Raw genomic sequence first — 21,831 nt, 5'->3', positions numbered from 1 at the left:
CAACTCTTTTTTTGGATATGTCCAAAGCATTTGACACAGTCTCACACCAAATCCTGCTAAACAAACTAAACCAATATCACCTATCAAATTCCACTCTTACCTGGTTCCAAAGCTACTTAACTGACAGGTACCAAGCTGTGAAATGGGAAAATTCTCTCTCTCCTCAGCTGCCCATAACTATAGGAGTCCCACAGGGTTCTATCTTAGGACCACTACTATTCACAGTCTTCACAAATGACCTCCATAATTCCACACAGCATGCATCTATAATTCGGTATGCAGATGGCACTACCTTAATCTGTGCTGCACAAAACATTCCCACCCTCCTGCAAACAACTCAACTAGCATTCTCTGACGTTGAAATCTACCTTACCAAAGCCCAACTTATCCTCAATCCAAAGAAAACTCAGTTTATGATTATAACCAGTTCTAACAAAAATACTGATAACAGTCAATTCACTATCTACTTCACAAATGCTACTCCAATCACTCCAGTGGCACATGCTAAGCTATTGGGAATAACCATAGACTCCCTCCTAAATTTGATAGTCATCTCAACTTAACTATTAAAAAGGTACATGTCATACTGGGATCACTCTACCGTATTAAACCATTTCTTACCAACAACACAAGATCAGCCATTGCTCGCTCCCAACTTCTATCCACCCTACTCTATGCATCTCCCATTCTGACTAATCTCAACAAAACTACTAAGCAAAATGGAAGCCTGCTATAACAGAATTGCCTGCTTTGCTGCAAATTGCTCATATAGAACTCATCACTGTACTGCTTTGAGACAGCTCCACTGGCTTGAACTGCCCAACCTCCTAACTTATAATCAGCTCTGTCTCTGTCATTCTATCTATTACCTCCCCAATAAGTGTCCTGCCCTCAAAAACCTAGTACAACATCACTCAGCCAAAAGGCCTCTTAGATCATCAAGCAAACTACTACTAGAAGTCACCAACAGCTACAATAGCTTTGGAGATGCACTATATAGTAGTTCAGTGACTAAAAAATGGAACTCTGTCCCCACTAGCATTCAAAACATATCATCCAAAGCCTCCTTTAAAGACCTCATCAGGCAATATCTCAAGCAAAGTTGGCAATGCCATGATTGCTCCTCAGGCTAGTGAAAGTGGATAAGGTATACATACTAAATCTAGAGTACTTGATAGTAGTGTTCAGTCTTACTCAAAAACACTGGCTAATCTACAGTGTATGTACTGCACCTGTGTATTATGTATGTATTCTACCTATGTTCAAAATTTCAGCTGTACACCACAAATCTATTAATTACCTTTATTTTTAAATTAATATTTTTGTTTGTTCTCTCCACTGTAACTGTTGATGTGCCGCATACCACTGTAAAAACATGACTGTTGTAATTTGTGTGTATACTGATCGTGTCTAACTAACTGTATCTGTAATTTTTCTTTGTGGAGCTTTTCTCCCCTGGCCTCTGCTGAAAAAGGGCCTTTTCGGCTCAGTCAGACACCCCCGGTTAACAAATGTAAAATAAAATATAAATAAATACAGCACAAGTTATATCAAATATAAACAAAACAGACACACACAGATTACATTTATCTGTTTGGTTTTCTGTTATTCTTTTAAATTACAATAATGTTTACCAGTTACTTCAGCTGGCTATACTGATCATCTGAGATTTATAGAATAAGATGAGACGTTAGGTAGCTGGTGTAGATTTTATTTTTGAATGAAGCACACCAAAGATGGTGTTTTTTAGCAAGAGTTTAATATTTTTTTTCCTGAAGCGTCAGTTAATGTTTGATGTATTTGGTGGTGCGGTGAGTGTTGTGTTTGTGTAACGTTGTACTTTGGTTATACTAGTTGCAATGAATGTTTCAATTTACTATGTATTCTGTTATTTTATTTTTACATTTTAATATTAATAAAACACACACACACACATACACACACACACACACACACACACACACGTGCATTTCTTTTCTAGGAGTTGATTTATTTGAGCAGTATTTCATTATTCCATTTAAGGAGGAAACATTTTGTCTGTTCACTGTGTGCAGTTACTTGTTTTTTACATTAACATGAACTGTAATGTCATCTGCATTTTATTTTTTAATTTTATTTTGCTACTTTAGTTTAAATAAGCATAGCTGTAGGGTTGGGTTGTTTTAGATGGGCTATGGTATTTTGGAGTTGTGTGTATGAAAGTGAACAACAAAAACATTACAGAGTAAGGAAATTTAGTAAATTTGATGATAAGATGTGAGTAAAACTGAGACAAAAGATCAAGAGTGTAGGTAAAATTCTAATGACTCATCAGGTATGTGGACAGAAAAATACTTATGCTATGTATCAAAAACTACAGCTGCAAGTGCATGTTTTTATTTAGGATAAATAATAAATAAACACAGACAGTACACACAAGTGCTTGTCGACCAACTAACTTCAGTCAATATGTACCTGACAAACAGGCACATCGATCAAAAGAAGAGGATACATCAGTATTAAAAAGGTTGACCAAAAATGGTCAAAAATGGAACACTGATACAGCAACATCAATAATTTTGGAGCATGCAATGCAAAAATATCTTTTTTTTTTTTTGCATGGAGTCAAGACCACCTGCACCCCTAATTTGGGGGGCTGTGACATTCACATACCCTGCTTCTTAAATATTCAAACTCCAGGATCGTATAATACCAGAGAAATGGCTTATTTGCCCACCCGGTATTATATCAGTATCATGGAAATAGCTACCAAATTAAGTTGACAGGAAAGAGAGAGTGAGTACCAGGCAACTGATTGAATTGACAGTATGACAACACCCAGGTGATCAATGTCATAACATCAAATTCACAAATATCAACAAATTCTGCACATGTAGATGGGATTACCACAGAGTGGACTAAACCAGTGACAAGTGTTTCTGCAGGGGAGAAAGCCCCCTCCCCCCACTAATTATATGTATCAATCTCAAGATTGCATAGTCCCTGGGGAAAGGGAATATTCCCTAACTGAGGATTGTTGATATCACATACCTGCTGACTATATGTTTGCATCAACCAAATGGTGTTGAGCAGAAGGTGTCAGCATACTGTCCATTCGATCAGCTGTCTGACACGCATTTATAAATATATATATATATATATATATATATATATATATATATATATATATATATATAAGGTCTACTTTATATTATCGAAAAATTAAAATCTCGAGTGCTGACATCAGCGAAAATGCAGAATGTCGAAATCGCAGCCCCCCACACCCCCTGCTAAGTATATATTCCAACTCTGAGATTGCACTACAGTGAGGAAAGGGCAAATATCCCGATCTCCACTGTACTGTAATCCAAAAAAATTAATTTCGACATTCTGCATTTTCGCTGATGTCAGCGCTCGAGATTTTAATTTTTTGATGATATAAAGTAAACCCCATATATATATATATATATATATATATATATATATATATATATATACACACATGCATACACACACACACACACACACACACACACACACACACACACACACACACACACACACACACACACACACACACAAATATAACTATATCTAGATATATGGGTTCCCTTCAAGCGTAAGCTCTTGAACTATCATCTGAAAAGTTAGAAAATAAACTTTTTGAATGTTGCTGGTGTTTAGAGGTATGAGATTGTTGGACAGTGGGGATTGGGAAATTTGCCCTTTCCCCACTGTAGTATGATCTTGGCATTGGTATATTTAAGTAGCAGGAGCTGTGGGGGGGTACAGAAGAGCTTAACTCTACAAAAATTGTTTTTGTTTTGCTTTTGATTAGAATCTTTATGATTTGAACATTTTGTTTGTCTATGTTGATCTTTGTGTCAACATTTACAATGTTGACATTTGAGCAATTTGATGTTTTCCAGTACACACACACACACACACACACACACACACAAACACACACACACATATATGAATATACATACACACACACACACATATATATATATATATATATATATATATATATATATATATATATATATAATTATATCCCCAATAAATTCTATGATTAGAAACACAAATGCACACAACAATGAAAAATAAATGCTGAAATTAACCAATATCTGAAATGAAAAAAAAAAATCACATGTCTATACAGATTGAAAAAAGTAAGCAAACTCTTTTTATTTCTGATCAGTAAATAACCCTGTATCCTGAGAGTACCTTCAGACAAACATTATATGAATAGTGATACTATTAGGGAAAGGATTTTACATAGGGCCGGATTCACAATGGCTTGCACGGAGTCTAAGAGTAGAGTAAGACTCCATGCAGCCATCATGTCCGACGAGCGATCCACGAACAGCCTGTAGGGGCGTGTAAGAGAGCTCCTAAAATGGCTCTTACACGGACAGGGTTTGGATATGCAAATTACCTCACTTGCAGCCGAAAGGCATGCAAATGAGGTAAATTTGTGATCCAGGAAGCACAAACCTGTCCGTGTAGGAGCCGTGTTAGTTGTAGAAATGTAGTCAGTTGACAACTGAGTACCGTTCTGCAAATACCACAATGGAGCCTTGTCAGCTCCAAATTAAGGTTGCATATGTTCCAGGAAGCATGCCAATGGCCAAATATGTGGCCACTGGCAACGTACCCACATGCAAAATTAAAATAAAAATGTTTATTTTTTTTCGGCAATTGCCGATGTTTAAATGTAGTGCAGCGCCTCTGCAAAACACAGAAAAATAAAAAAACATCAATTTACAATGTAAGGGAATAGCAGGCTGAAAACAACATGGCCACCGAGTAGAGGTTGCTAAGGGAGGAAGCTCAGTGTAAGACATGTAACTAAGCATTAGTAGGCAGTCCTATGTAAATGAGTGTTAGGATACTGAATCGCACTTTTACATAGCAAATGAGCACATTCCCTGGAGTGTAGGAGTAGGATAAGGGGAGTAACAGAGTAGGAGATAGGTGACATTACAGGGGGGTATGTAAGAAAGAAGTGAAGCTCATTGGAGCAGAGTGGCATGTGAAAGCTGTCAGTTAGACATCATGGAAAGAGGTGTGTCAACAGGTAGACAAGGGAAAGCCAAGCAATGGAAGGTGTACACTATGGATAACACCAAAGTTTCTTGCTGAGCATGCATGCGCGCGTGTGTGCGCTGGGAAGCCCGAGTAAGATGGAGTGCATGCGTGTAAGCGTGAGTGCGTGCGTTTACGCCGGAGTAAGCATGTAGAAGCCTGTTTAAAGACTTGTAAGCATGTTTGCGCTGGTGTGCGCACGTTTTAACCCGAATAAACAAGTTGTAGTCCATCTAAGCATGTGTGCGTGCGTGTTAGCTGCTGTGCGCGTGTTTGCCCATGTATGCGCATCGCTCCCCCCTGAGGAAACAGATAGGAAAAAGGAAGCACAACAAATTGTAGGAAGCTACCAGGGAATACTAGCAGAGCTAGCAGGTGAAAACAATCACAGAACAGTAGCCCAGCCCAGCACTGAAAACTCTGCAAACAACAGTGCATTATGTGTCTCTCAAGATACACTGCAACACTGGAGTAAGCTACTAGAAGTGAAAACTGAAAAAGCTTCACTCAGACAAAAAATGCTAGGGGCTGCCATAGCAGTTATAAGGCAACATATGCAACATGCTGAGGGTGGTGACAATGCAAATGCTGCCGGACAACCCACAGTGAGGAGATGGAGAAGAGTGTACAGGCTCAGGGTCACCTACCAGGGGTTACATGAGCTGGAGATAGTGGAGCACTGTAGAGTGGACAGAGACCTCCTGCAGCAAATTGTTGAGCTGTGCAGGCCACGCCTCACACACAGAACCAACAGTGGGGAACCCATCCCAGTGGAAACCAAGGTATGTGTTGGCCTAAGAATACTAGCAACAGGTACCTTCCAGAGACCAACTGGTGATATGATGGGGATATCACAGGCATCAGCATCCAGGGTACTGCACCAGTTCCTGGATGCCATGTCAGCACATGTCGGTGATCATGTATATTTCCCCAATTCCCGTGAGGTATTGGCCAGCAATATGCGTCTCTTCCAGCAAATAGCAGAATACCCTGAGGTAGTGGGTGCAATAGACTGCACGCATATACGCATCAAAGCACCAGCCGGTAAGTGGGGTAGGGCCTACATTAACCGCAAGGGCTTCCCCTCCATCAACAGCCAGGTTGTGTGTGATGCCCAGGGCATAATAATGAATGTGTGTGCTGGCTGCCCTGGAAGCTACCATGATTCCCATATCTGGCATCTATCACAGCTGTACCAGACATTTGCCAATGGGGACATCCCACATGGTCACCTATTGGGGGATGCTGGCTATGCACTGGAGCCGTGGCTGATGACACCCATCAGAAACGCACACACACCTGAACAGGAATGCCATAATGAGGCACATGCACAAACGCGTAATGTAATAGAGTGTGTGTTTGGGCTGCTCAAATCACGGTTCCGGTGCCTGGGCACATCTGGTGGAGCCTTGCAGTACTCACCAACTACATGTACCCAAATTGTCATGGTATGTGCTATGCTACATAATATGATTCTGCGAAAACAGCTGCAGCAGGACCAGCATAGGCCCGGCCCAAACAGCCCTCCACCATTGCCAAGGCCATCACAGGCAGAGCGTGACTCAGAGGAGGAACAACCTGAGCCTGCCCCAGTAGGCAGAAGGAGGCATGCCCAGTATGCCTTGGCCTTGGCAAAGAGGCAACGCATAGCACATACACTGGCACAGTAGGAACCCTGGAAATTATACCTCTCTCTGACTCACACATATAGTAAAAGGGATGCCTAAGTTGACACAACCTGCTTTCAAACATGTACAGGGAGTGTAGTATGTGCATCCAACACAGGCAGCCCTGCATCACCACCTGAGGCATGATTGCCATGTGTTAAGCAATGTAACACCATGTAGTATATGCAAACTTGATGGCCAATGAGTAACATCCTACCCTCACCAAGGATGATGCCACAATATGAAGACAAGATGATCAATTACAACAATTGGCTTAAGTATTGTTGTTAGTCAAAGGGGATCCAATGCCTGTCAGCCTGGGATGACATGCTGAGCAAGACATGATGTTCCGCTAGGGATGGCTTGCACCTATCACCCCTGGCCTTTTGGATACTGGCAAAGGCTGTTGTCACCCCCATAGTGCCTTGAATAGGTAAGGCTCAAAACACAAACCCACCTCCATAGGTATCACAAGGGATACCAAACTAGAAGTAATGCTACCCAATGCCAGAAGTCTAAACTGCAAGATGCATGCAGTCCAAACTCTCCTCAGCATGGAGAATGTTGATATCTGTGCAGTAACAGAAACCTGGTTCAAGGCTCCCAAGAGCACCCTAGCACTACCAGGTTACACCTCATACCATTCTTTACAGCCCCAAAACATGGAACAAACTACAAAAGGAGGGTGAGTGTCAATAATTGTCAAGGATACCCACACCCCCAGGTTGGTGCCACAGCATGAAGCAGCACAGACTATCCATGTGCAAGTAACAGTGGCTAAAACTGCCTCCCAGTTTGTATCCTGCTACAGACCACCCCCCGAAATCCAGGAACCCCACTTGGCCTACTTGAGAACACATGAAAATATGAAGGTCTCTCCAAACAACATTATATTGGGCAACTGCAACTACCCAAACATAGACTGGGAGCATTATTCTAGCTCCAACACCCTAGGCCAAAGGTTCCTAGACTTCATAAACCGAAATGCTATGGAACAACTTGCCACCACTCCCACAAGAGGGGTAAACATACTGGACCTGATAATCACCAACATGGGGACTCTATGGCCAAGATGGGAAGTGTATCCCTCACTGGTAAGATTAGACCATAGGGTAATCTCATTGCATATTCACATCCTGACCCCAGTCCCTGGCCAGAAAACCACAGTGAAAAACATGTGTAAAGCAAATTATGCACTCCTCCAAACTGAGGTGGAATCCATCAAAGCCCTTGTGCCTGTGGAAAATATGGCCCAGACCTCAGAACCCTTTATGAATGCATTCTATGAACACCTTCAGGAATGTACGGATTATGCAATCCCAAATAAAACCAAGACCCAATCCTCCAAAGGCAGGCATCCTGTCTGGTGGACCCCAGCCATTAATAAACCATGCAAGAGAAGGAGGAAGCTACTACATGATAGAGCAAAACCCAAAAAGGGAAGGCATCACTGATCAGTATTATGTCAAAACACTATGGCCACACATAAAATCCTCTAAGGCCAGCTATGAGATAAAAAATGTACAGGACACTAAGGATAATCACAAGGCTTTCTTTACTGATGGTAGGAACCTGGGTGGGAATTCCCAGATATGCTCAGAATTAGTCCAAAATGACAAACAATACACCAAACCCACAGACATTGCTAACATCCGACCTGACAGGTTCAGTGCAAACTTCTCCCCCCCCCACCAAAAGGGCAGATATCTATCCCAGCAGACTGCTGGCCCCCTGACATCGCAGATGCTCAGGTAACAGCCAGCATCCCTAAAGCAAAACACACAGCATCAACGGGACCAGATGGTGTCCCGGGCTGCATCCAACATGAAGTCCAATAAGAATTGAACACCAAATAAAAATACTGCTCAATCTCAACCTTACCACAGGATGTGTACCCAAACAGCAGTGTACAGCAACAGTGGTCCCTCTCCACAAAGGTGGTGCCTGAATGGATCATGCAAACTATCACCCCAGAATCCTGACTAGCATGGTCTGCAAAGCTATGGAAAGGATCATCATGGACCTCAGAAATAAAGATATTGGGGACCTACAGACACTGGACCCTACCCAGTGTGGCTTTCTTAAGGGCAGATCCTGCCCCTTAAACCTGGTTGAGTCATTTGAAACAGTCACCAAGGCCATTGATGAGGGGAAGGTGGTCCACACAGCCTACCTGGACCTTGCAAAAGCCTTCCATACAATACCCCACTTGGTCATTATAGATAAGCTCACCATCTTAAATATAAACCCCTATGTCACTAGATGGGTTGCAAATCGGCTCAAGGACAGAACTGACATGGTCAGAAATGCTGGAGCCATGTCAGAGTCCAAACCAGCTACAACTGGCATCCCACAATGCTCGGTCCTGGGAACCCCCTTGTTTGGTATATATTTCTCGGAGGTACAGGCCAACATGGAAGGACTATGTCTGAACAAGTTTGCAGATGACTACAAACTAGGTGCCATATCTGACCCTCCAGCTGACACAAGCATCCTACAAAAGGGCCTCATAGAAACAGACAACTGGTGCCACAGCCATGTCATCAAGCTAAACACAAAAAAGTGCATAGTCATCCCCTTTGGAAAAACAGTAAGTGCCCACCAATTACCACATAGGTGGTAACCCATTAAGTACAGAAGAAGTAATAAGAGACCTGGGGACATAAGTTGACAGAAATCTTGCATTTGACAACCATGTGGCCATAGTGGTTATAAAAACATTTCATATACCCACCTAATCATGAAGGTATTCACATCTGGATAAGAGGAGGTCATTGTGCCTCTTCAGTCATCCTTCATCAGGCTCACAATTGAGTACAATGCCCCTTGTGGGATGTACCTTAGCAGACACCTCCAGCAACTGGAAAGACCCCAAATCTGCCTGATTAAACAAACTGCAGCTCCACACAGTGGCATACTGCCTGCCCAGAGGCGATCTGTGCCTGATGTATAAAGCCATGTCCAACCTGGAATCAATGCACATGCTGCACCTTGTAAAATCTGAATCCCATTGAGCTATGCACATGAGAGACCTGAACCTCAGCACTGAAATAATTAGGACATGCTGTAGTGATTGATCCATAACCCAGAAGCTCCCTCCACTCTTGAGTAAATTCACAGTCCAGGTTAGCCAGAGAGTCCCTCATTTACTCTCTTCAAGAGGAATCTTGATGAGTGGATGGCAGATTGTAGGTTTACCCTGGGTATCACTTTTATGTCACAGTTAGACAGAGGCACAGTATACTAACCTTGAAAAATGTCATGGCAAACTCCAGTTAAAATGTGTATTGAAGGACAAACACACTCTGACAAGGATTAGAAATGCCCTAGGGCACATGGCCTAGTGTTTGTCAATGTCCACCCAAGTTGCAGAATACACTAGTAATATTGGACAAGCCTGGTTTAAGTAGGCCATAGCTGAACAAAATGCAACATGGTCATACCTTAGTCTGGTGTGCTCAGTATTAATAGTTAAAGCAGTGATGGGATTCAAACCCAGGATACTATGCATCAGAGTGAAAGGACTGAACCATTACACTATGACAATATTACAGTGTTTTGTCAGTATGAAAGAATGTTGACAAGTGTATGCAAACTGTCCCATGAAAACCCTGCAGGCACAGCATAATCCCTGTTAGGTTCAGACACAAAGCAGTTGGGCAGTAAGAACACAACATGACTTCCAACACACACACTATAAATGTCAAATATTGTTCAAGTTCACACACAACCACAAATGTAGTGGACCTCAGATCTCAACATATGGAAAGGTCACACTGGGCATGCTCACACACTTTGATAAATGAGACGTATGTCAGGCAACAAACCATGGAAAGCCTGAACTGGGCATGCTCACACACTTAGGCCATGTCTCAGTATAGCAGTCGGCCACACATATCTGGCATTTGTATGTATTAAGCCAGGAACCTCCCACAATACAGCAATCTGCCCAGTGCACACAGTTAAATGACAACAGAGACATAAGTAATATACTGGAACCCTGCCATGATCAAACATCTTCCACAGATACACAAGTTGTTCATAGAAACGGAAAGCTATGGCAATAAAGACCTGCAAACAGTTTATCAGCAACAAATATTGTGCATCCCAAACATAAACATATGGGTGCAGAGGTCGATATTAGGCTGTTTGCCCTAGGGAATACATAAGCCTAGCCAGAGTGTATTTGGTGTCTGCCTCCCCAGTATAGTAGCCTACAGTGCCTCTGTAAAGTAGGTCACAGAAGGCACCGTTTAAGGCTAGTTTGTTGTGCCTCCGTCAAGCAGGGACACAGTGGAGATCCCAGGGGTTGAATTTGCAATGTCACATCCATGTGGCTGGAGTTTGCTGGAAGAGGGTTGGTGAGGGGCTATGTCTAACATTAATTGGGATTCAATTCCAGACTGAGAGGAGCCTTATCTGTAGTGTTTGGGCAATTTCACTGTCAAAACTTGCAAGTGATGATTTTGAGGGATTGAAGTGTCCTGCCAATACTGTTCAGAGATGTCCTCCCTCTGTGGGATATTGCTCTGTTATGTATTAGCTCCCTCCTTCTGTTGTACAGCTTATATATGGTTGGTGTCATCCAGACAGGTCTCCTGTTGTGGAGGAGTCTTGGTTTTATTTGGGATAGCATGATCAATGAAAACCTGCAGGTGCTCATAGAATGCATTTGTAAATGATTCTGTAGATTGGGCTGTATAATCCTCCAGCACAGGGCCTTTGAAGTATTTCACCCCAGTCTTCACAAGTGCAAAGTCTGCTTTTGAGAAATACTTTGTTAGCAGTGATTTCCTTGCCTGGGGGTGGGGATGGGATATGGACATCCAGGGAAAGTTGGTTATGGTCATATCTTAAAAATGGTGGTCTACCTCTGGTGTGAAACATAGAGTCCCCATGTTGGTGATGATCAGGTCCAATATGTATTCCCCCTTGTGGCTGTGGTGACTGGTTCTGCCATAGCACATGGATTCACAAATTGTAGTGGCTGTAGGGTGATGTTGTTGAGGCCTGAGTAGTTCCCCCAGTCAATATTCCTGTACCTGAAGTTAACCACTGTAATGGCGTATGTGAACACCTTCATATCCTACACTGTTCCCAGGGAAGCCAAGTATGGTTCCTGGATATGGGGGGTGGTGGTCTGAACTGCACACCAAACCAAAAGGCAGTTTTGCACAATGGTAGTTTTATATGTATGGCCTGTCATGCTTAGTGCAGTGGTAACAACCCAGAGGTGTGTGTATCTGTGATATATATGGATACACTCCCTGGTTGTGTTGTGTGTTACAAGTCCTGTGTTCACGAAGCATGGTATAAAACATAACCAGGCAGTGCTGATGTGCATATATGACCCTGACCTAGGCATCTGTTAATGCTTATATATTGTTATCCCTCATACTGAGGGATAATAATAGATGTACATACCTCTTTGTAAAAACTGATGTCAGCACCCTATAAATACTGCAGGAGAAGAAAAACCACCCAGTAATGCAAATAGCATGCTGTGCTAATGCGCCTCTCTCAAGTGTCATAACATAGTTAGGTATGGGTTTGAATCCTACAAAAGCCATTTGTGTGCTTGTCACACAGTTTGTCAATGTGTGGTGGGTTTTGCTTTTATTATTGTATGACATATAATTATAACAGTAATTGCAATGCACACATCAGGTATGTGTGTGCCACATGCAGATATGTACCTGTGACCTGCAATAGTTCCTATGTGTGAAGCCTGCCTCATATGAATACAATTGTTACCTTTGCCAGCATGTGCTGCAGATTCCCAGACCGTACGCCATACATGTATGTTGATGACAATGCAGGCTACTGCAGTGATCTGTGTCCTAGGCCAACTGGGTGACACACAGTCATGAAAGCTGTGATATATTAATGTGGGTGAGGGTTCATGTCTGGAGTATATGTCACACATGTTATAACACGGCAAAGTCTGTGAGTAATGGACATCCAGTGTAGGTGTATGGCAACTGTTGCCGATATGCATAAAGACACCTGCTTGCTTAGGCGATACACCAAGGGACTGCACAATACCTTTGGAAATGTGAATATCACAGGATAGACAAGAAAACACTTGTCCATATGTGCACACCATTACCCGTTCTACATGATGGGTGCTGCCACCTACATGGTACTATTGGAATACTATGTTAAGTACATGCTGATGACAAAGTTACAGTTGTGTTACAGTAATAAAGCATGGCTTGGACAACAGGTATCTGTCTGTATGATACCTTTGTGGTGTCATGTGTGTCATGTGCAGAATGCATTGTAGGCCACTGTATGCATTTCCAGTCATGGATGAACATATCAGGAAAACCAAACCCGAACCAAAGCAAGAGACAAAAAAATCCACCAGCAATAGCGTACTTCAATTTTAATGCACGCTTTCGTCACAAGACTTCCTCAGAATGCAAGGAAAATTACTTCAGACAACTCTTAAATAAGCACATTAATTACATAAATGCAACGATGAGCTGTTGAATTTGTCGGTTCATCCAACACCGACATCAGAAGTTACAACTTTAAATAATTTGTTAGCAGCTACTTTATTGGACATACAGAATTCTCTCAAGATTTTGGTCTCGAGAGCCAATGAGAAAGAACGCACTGATGTGAGACCTACTAGTGCGAACAGGGTGAATATTTCCAGTCCCGATTCATCTTTCCTAGAGCTGGACACTGTTTTGGAGATAGTGGATAAACGCGAAAGGGATTATTGTCGAACTATGGCGTCTTCTTCGCGGAGGAAAGCATTACCCGAAAATGTTGCAGGCTGCAGGACAGTGCAATCTTTTCTGGATGAGGTTGTAAATCCATTTGGCAACACAGGTAAATTTTGCCAACCGTTTAACTCTGTAGACATTAACAACAAACGCGGTCTCCTATTAAGGTTATTAAAGAGATACCGCTCATTGGACCTTGAAAACTGTTATTTTAAGCGATGCATTGAGTTGAACATAGTCCCTAAGGGACTAAGATTTTTTAAATGCCCTAATGGCGTTACGGCAAACTTATCTTTCTTTAAGACCTTAACTAATTTTTTTAATAATGCTGGCATTGATTTTTTGAAATTGCTCATTGACAACAATTTTAGTAAAATGAGCGATTTAAAGGAGGAAATTGTGTCCGTTGAAAGTGAACTAAAGAATTTGTTAGGCGAAGTAAACACAAAGGAATTCTTTGATGTTGTTCATGAAGAACTTGAACAACATACGGCTGAAGTTACCAGCCGCAAACAACTTAAACTGACTCGCGACCTTTCTTCTTATGAGAATCACAGCGCTTACAACAATTTTGCAAATAAAGGGAGTGCACCCTTCATTAAAGGGAATTATACTCGTGCACCTACTTTCAACAGTTGGGGTAAAAGGAATTATAACACTGTTGCCTCTGGTCTTAGCGACTCAGCACCATTGGTTGCTGAGCAGGTCATTGCTGACCAGGTTGATTGTCAGAGGAGCACTAAAACTGTTACCACCACTGTTGAAAACAATGGCAATGATAATTTTTTAACCAACAGCAATGCTATTGTTGAAGATTCTGTGAACACTAATAGTAATGACAAAGAAAGTGCTGGAGACAATCCAAACATTAATGGGTCAGTTAGACCTAAGGGTAGAATTGTGACAAATATTTCTACCAACATTACAACTACTTCTTCTTCTTTTTTCAACAAGAGACCGAATCACAACAACAACAGGAACACTGTTTTAACCAGGAGTCGGACTTTTCTGGGATCGAACTCCTCAGGGGACGAGACCTAGACAGGATGTTAGATCAATTCAGTATTATTAATTTAACTGAACATTGCTTTACTGATTGTGAGTTAAGAATTTTAAAATATGGTTTAAATTTTATTCCAACTTCTAGGGCTAATTTTAGCAAAACTATTATCGATATAAAAAAATTCACTAGAAAATTAAATTTATTTTATTTGATGAATTCATTTTCAGATAAAGAGCAAGGAAAAAAGATTTTAACCAAACCCTCAAATTTCACCCCTCATTTGCATCACACCATTAAGGTTTTCGAGGAACAATGCATCCAGGATATTACTCAAGTTTTGAAAACCAAGAGTCACATCATAAACAATTTAAACCATGACGAGAGGATGGCACTTAAAAATCTGAAATTATTTTGTAAAGATTTTAGATTTATGAAGAGTGACAAGGGGGGTAACATTGTTATTATGACCCAAGAACTTTACAACAAAAAAATGTTGGATATTATTAATAATGTTGAGGAGTATGAGGCCATCAGCCTTTATGAAATAAAACGCAGGGTGCGTTTTATTCATTCTGAATTATACGCACTTCTTATGACTGGTGACATTACTCTTGATGTTTATGATTTTTGTACAGTTCAAGAACCACGCATAGGGGTTATTTTTGGCATACCCAAAACACACAAGAGTTTAAACAATCCTCCCCTCAGACCTATTGTCTCTTCACCACATTCTGTCACTGAGGGTATTTCTCTTGTGATTGATGCTGTGTTGGGGCCCATTTTGGCTAGTGAAATTTCATTTGTCAAAGATTCATGGCATTTTTTAAGCAAATTTGGGTTATTTTTACAGGATGGGGATTTTGATCCCTTAAGACACACTGTTTTCACCATTGATGTGGTTTCTTTATATACGTGCATTCCTCATGCCCTAGGAATAGATGCTGTTTGCGATTTTTTACTCAAAAAGAACGTTGGGTTGACCAAAAATGCAATTTCCACCATTAGGCATTTTTTGGAAATTATTTTAGAAAATAACTTTTTTTTGTTAGGACAAGCTTATTATCGACAAAAGAGGGGTGTGGCTATGGGGTCCCCTGCTGCACCAGCTTTTGCCAATCTTGTCATGGCCTGGTGGGAGTCTGAATTCATACCAATGTTAAACAAGAAATTTCATATCAAATTTTATTGTCGTTTTATTGACGATTTATTTTTTGTCATTGAGGGAGATTCTTCTACTGTTGACATCTTTATTTCAGAAATCAATTTATTTTCTGATTATTTGAAGTTCACCAAGGGGTGTGTAGGGTTGCAAGCCAATTTTTTGGATGTTTTTCTTTATTGGGATGAAACTGAATTCAGATTTCACAGCAGAATTTTCCGTAAAGAAACTTTTACAAACGGATATTTACATCACCTCAGCAATCACCCTAGGCACATCATTAGAAACATCCCCCGTGGTCAATTTATAAGAGCAAGCCGTATGACCTCTAAACATTGTGATCTTATTGATGAATTTAATCTTATTATTTCCTTGTTTACTCAGAGGGGATATAAAATTATTGAGTTGATTAAGTTAAGCGACGAGATTTTGAGCAGACGTCCCGCTTCCTTCAAAGCTTTGTTAGATTATCCTACTTCTTTGGCCACCACTGACAACAATTCTACTCACCAGAACGACATTAATAAGCATATTATTTGTTCATTGGATATGAGTTCGGATGGGGGCCAAATTAGGCAAATTGTTACTAACAACTGGAGGATTATAAAGGGCAATCATGACATACAAAAGATTTTGGGGAACCAACCTTCTTTTGTTTTTAGGAATAACAACAATTTAAAGAGAACCTTAGAATTTCATGATTTCAACAAAAGCACCTCATACACCAACAAAACTGGCATGCATTGTTGTCACACTTGTAACATGTGTAGGTTTATTTCTGAAGGCCCGTATATCAGGATAGAAACCATTGACAGAACTTTGAAGGTTCCTGGTTATGTTGATTGCAATTCTAAGGGGGTAGTTTATATTAGCTTGTGTTCTAGCTGCTCAGCTTTCTACGTGGGCATGACGACCCGATGTCTTAAGACCAGGATAAGGGAGCACATTTACAGTATACGGAGCAAAGATGAAAACAATGCTCTCTTTAAGCATTCTGTTGTCTGCTCCTCTTTTAAAAAATTTTTATTTTCTGTTTTAGAAATCGCACATTCAGATTTAAGGGGAGGGGATTATAAAAATGATTTAGAACAGCGTGAGACAATTTGGCAAGTCCGTTTAAACTCAGATAAATTTCCAGGGCTAAATGATGCCATAAATGTTAAATGTTTTTTAAAATACAGGAAGTTGTATGTTGATAAAGATAGTGACACTAGGGCTTTGCTTATTTAACAAGCTAAAATATTTTTAACATTATTTGAAAGTGTTTGTGTTTCATTAAATTAATTAATTTTAATTAATTGTCAATTGCATTTATGCAATTAATGTGCTTATTTAAGAGTTGTCTGAAGTAATTTTCCTTGCATTCTGAGGAAGTCTTGTGATGAAAGCGGGCATTAAAATTGAAGTACGCTATTGCTGGTGGATTTTTTTGTCTCTTGCTTTGGTTCGGGTTTGGTTTTGCTGGTTACTTTTTGCTTCATTTGGTTTTATGGATGAACATATCCCTAGTGTGTTGGCATGTACGTGAGACTGCTATATGGCAAACAGTATTCTTCCCAGGGATGTGTGGGGCTCAGTAAGATTGGCTACATGGTATAGTGTAGTACTGCAGGGATATCACTGACACTGGGTTTCCTACATCTGTGTATCAGTGGAGGATACATCATGTAATAGGTTAATAGGTTCATACTAGGCTATTTGCCCTAGGGCAGTTATAAGCCTAGCCAGACTGTGTTTGGCTTTCACCACCCATTTTAAATGAATTTTGCTATGGCCTTTTTCCAGGTTAGTATACTCTGCCTCTGTGTAACAGTGACACAGAAGTGAGACGTTTGTGCTGAACCTGTCAACAATGATGTTGGCAGTGTATGTGGCTTATGTGTATTCTTTGTCATTTAGGACTACTTCTGAGCATATCTGGGAATTACCACCCAGATTCCTAACATAACTAAAGAAAGCCTTGTGATTATCCTTAATGTCTTGTGCAATTATTCTCTTGAAGCTGGCCTTAGATGATTTTATAAGTGCCCGTATTTTGTTCCAAATACTGATCAGAGATTTCTTCCCTTTGTGGGATATTGCTCGATCATGTAGTAGCTACCTCCTTCTATTGTTTTCTGTTATGTGGCTGGGATCCACCAGAAAGGATGCCTATCTTTGGAGGATTGGGTCTTGGTTATATTTGGAATTGCATGATCTGTGCATTCCTGAAGATGTCCATAGAATGCATTTATAAAGGATTCAGCAGTGTGGGCTGTATTTTCCACAGGCCCGGGGGCTTTGAAGGATTCCACCTCTGTCTTGGTTTTGAGGTATGTGGAATATGCTTTAGACAACTATTTCACTGTGGTTTTCTGGGCAGGGGCTGGGGTTGGTATGTGAATATACAGTGAGATTACTCTATGGTCTGATCTTACCAGTGAGGGATATACTTTTGGTCAGGAGCATAGATTCCCCATGTTGGTGATGATCAGGTGCAGTATGTTTTCCCCTCTTGTGGGAGTGGTAACAAGTTGTACCATAGCATTTGAGTTTATGAATTCTAGGAACCTTTGGTCTAGGGTGTTGGAGCTACAGTAATGCTCCCAGTCTATGTGTGGGTAGATGAAGTTGTCCAATATAATGTTGTTTGGAGAGACCTTCATATATTCATGTGTTGTTAAGTAGGCCAGGTGGGGTTCCTGGGTTTAGGAGGGTGGTCTGTAGCAGGCTATGAACTGAAAGGCAGTTTTACCCACTGTTAGTTGCACGTGGATAGTCTGTGATGCTTCATTCTGTGGCACCAACCTGGGGGTGTGGGTATCCCTGACAATTATTGATACTCACCCCCTTTCATAGTTAGTTCCATGTTTTGGGGCTGTAAAGCATGGTATGAGGTGTAACCTGGTAGTGCTAGGGTGCTCTTGGGAGCCTTGAACCAGGTTTCTGTTACTGCACAGATATCAACATTCTCCATGCTGAGTAGAGTTTGGACTGCATGCATCTTGCGGTTTAGATGTCTGGCAGTGAGTATCATTACTTCTAGTTTCTTATCCCACCGTATGACCCACAGCATACTGTCAAACCATGACCCCAGGTGAGACATATGTGTAGTACAACACAAAGTGGCCACCGATATGAACTACAATGTATGACTACTGTGTCACATGGTGCATGTCACCCTTGCCATGTGTGCACTACACATCTGCATGCAGAGAATGCAACTCCACCTTGTTCACAAATGTACACCTGCAACTGTGTGCTGCAAACATCACACATGTACTGTCCACTCCACAACACATGCAGGCACAGGTACACACAACTGCCATGTGGCACATGTGCAGACATTACACTTTTGGAATTAACACTTGTGTATAAAAAACTACAATTACAATCATAGTGTTAATGCATCAGGCATGCTGGGATATACCCACAATGATATAATTACACTGTACTGTTAACAACATGATAATATTACTACAGTGCTATGTAGTCACCCTGTGCATCAGCACCATGCTATCCTGTTCCTGCATCAATGTTACAGATTGCAGGAGGTGGCACAGTTTCATCATATGCACAGGGTGTGTACTTGGTTTGCCAGAGTCTGCCATTGACACATCCAATCGACATGTATGTGTGTGTGTGTTAGTGAGGGTCAACAGTACAACATGGGGCAATGTTGATGCGGTGTGTGTGTGTGTGTATGTGTTAGCCCTAGGTGTTAGCAGTATGCATGTGTGTATGCATGCACACAGTTCCACCACATGGCTGCCATATACGGGTGTTTGTGGACAGCCACAGACTGTACCTGCCAGGTTGTACAGATCACTGTCTCTGGCCACGGACATGGTACCTGTGCCTGGCAGGGGTGCTACGGACAGTATCAGGTACTAAGCCAGACTGGGTACTGTCATCGGAAGCAGTGGGTTGCTGACTGGACCCATGTCCCTGCTGGGACTGTCCAGAGCCATGTGCACATGGTCTTCTAGGACGGTCTGATGACAGCACAGACCCATCATTGCTGGGGCTGGTACTGGCACTGTGGGAGCGGCTGCAGGTTTGTTGTCATCCGCGATGGCTGCCAGCTGCTGATGTTGCTGGCATATGTCCACGTCGACGCCTCAACCGTCCTGCATTGCTCTGGCTCATGGACATGAAGTTGTGGAACAGATCTAATGTGTCCCCCCAACGTCTATCAATGACCTCGCCGACAGTACGGATGGCAGCCACAACATCACGCATAGTGTCATTCATAGCAGTGCGATGTGCTTTAAGCTCCCTCAGACCCTGTCTGGTGTACCGTTCCATACATGCTTGTGCCTGCATTACAGCCTGGAATATAGCTGAGGTTGAAATACCTCTGTGGGCACGTCTGACAGGGGCAGTATGACCACGGATGCTGCCACGAGAGCCCCTGGACATCTGCCTGTGTGGTACCATGTCAGGACCCTGGCCATGGCTGCTGTGAGGGGATGCACGTGCCACTGATACCACATTACCCTGGTCAATGCCCACTGTATGCTGTGCCTCAGCTAAGGACATTGGTGACAATGGATGTATAGGCAGGATGACTGTGCGCATTGATGGGGTTGACTACTGTGTACTGTCGATTGGCTGACCAACAACAGACCCTGTCACACCTCCCTGTGCCATTACACATGTATCATCATTATCACTATCACCAGCAGTGGCTTCAGGTTCCCTGCTGCACGCCAACAGAGCAACACCAGAACCTGTGAGAGGAAGACAGGAAACACAGTTTACAATGTGTACACAATGTTACCACACATGCACATGGGCACACATGCACACATGCACAAAGGCACACATGCACATGGGCACATGGGCACACGAGCACATGGGCACACATGCACAAAGGCACACATGCACACATGCACATGGGCACATGGGCACACATGCACAAAGGCACACATGCACACATGCACATGGGCACATGGGCACACAGGAATGGGCACACATGCACAAAGGCACACATGCACACAGGCACATGGACACATGGGCACAAATGCACACATGCCCATGGGCACATGGGCACACATGCACACGGGCACACATGCACACATGCACATGGGCACACATGCACACATGCACACATGCACACTCCTCAGTACAGCAGATACAAAGACACACACACCTGCAATCCAACACATACACAATACTGTTTGAGGGTATTATTAGTATTAATATTATTATTACTATTAATAGTATTGTTATTACACACTCACCAGCATGGATTGGCTGCATTGCTGTTACTCCAGAGGGACCTGCACAAATAACAGAGTTATTGTCAGTGGCTACAACTGTGCCATTGATACTGTGAGTATGCTACAGTACAGTAGTACAACAGTTGGCTTTCACAGGTGTAGTGATGATATTCAGAATATCAATCTTGCACAAAAATAGGCAGGATAACAGCTATACACACAGTACACATCTCACACATGCATAAACTACCAGTGCAGAGAACAGTCAACTACAGATAGGGCATGTTACCTGCACACTCCTTGTCCACATGCTGGGTGGCTCCGACCTCCATCATGACACATGTCTGTGGATGTTGTTGTTGTTGGCCTGGAGCCACAACACATAGGAGTAGCTCCTCCACTCTGGTGAGGGGGGTGGATAGGTACCCCACCACCTGTGGCAAGCTGTTGTCTGTGGATATCAGACACATGCTGATGGACATTTCTAATGAAATCACTGCAGTACCTGCTCATATGTCCGGTTATGCATGCCTATGTCACGATGGACAAGGTCTTGCCACAGTGCAGCCCTCTCCTGCTGGTTCTGGATGGTCCTGGAAAACAGTGTATTGAAATCCCGCACCAGGCTCTGGTGTATCTCCTCATCCTCTGCAGCTGAATAACACGGGTTGTGGTGATGCACCATCGCCCTGGAAGGAAAAGATAAATATGTCAGCAAGTCATATGGCACACGTAATACTCTACTGTACTGATATCACTGAACTGCCATATATAGCATCTGTCTGTCTATCAGGGGATACACATGTACATTACCACATATCAGTGCTCAGCCTACAACTGCGTGACAGTGCCTGCCACACTCCATACAACAAACTAGTATACACCAGCACTCGGCACACTGTTTGAGGTACACTGCACAACCTCACACTGGGGGTATGTATCAAGCTACTTGATGGAGAATATTGTCATCCCATGCAATGCATGCAAT

Source organism: Protopterus annectens, chromosome 7.part0 (assembly GCF_019279795.1).
Source record: "Protopterus annectens isolate FY-2018-M chromosome 7.part0, PAN1.0, whole genome shotgun sequence".
NCBI classification, from domain to species: domain Eukaryota; kingdom Metazoa; phylum Chordata; order Ceratodontiformes; family Protopteridae; genus Protopterus; species Protopterus annectens.
This window is presented reverse-complemented; position numbering follows the sequence as displayed.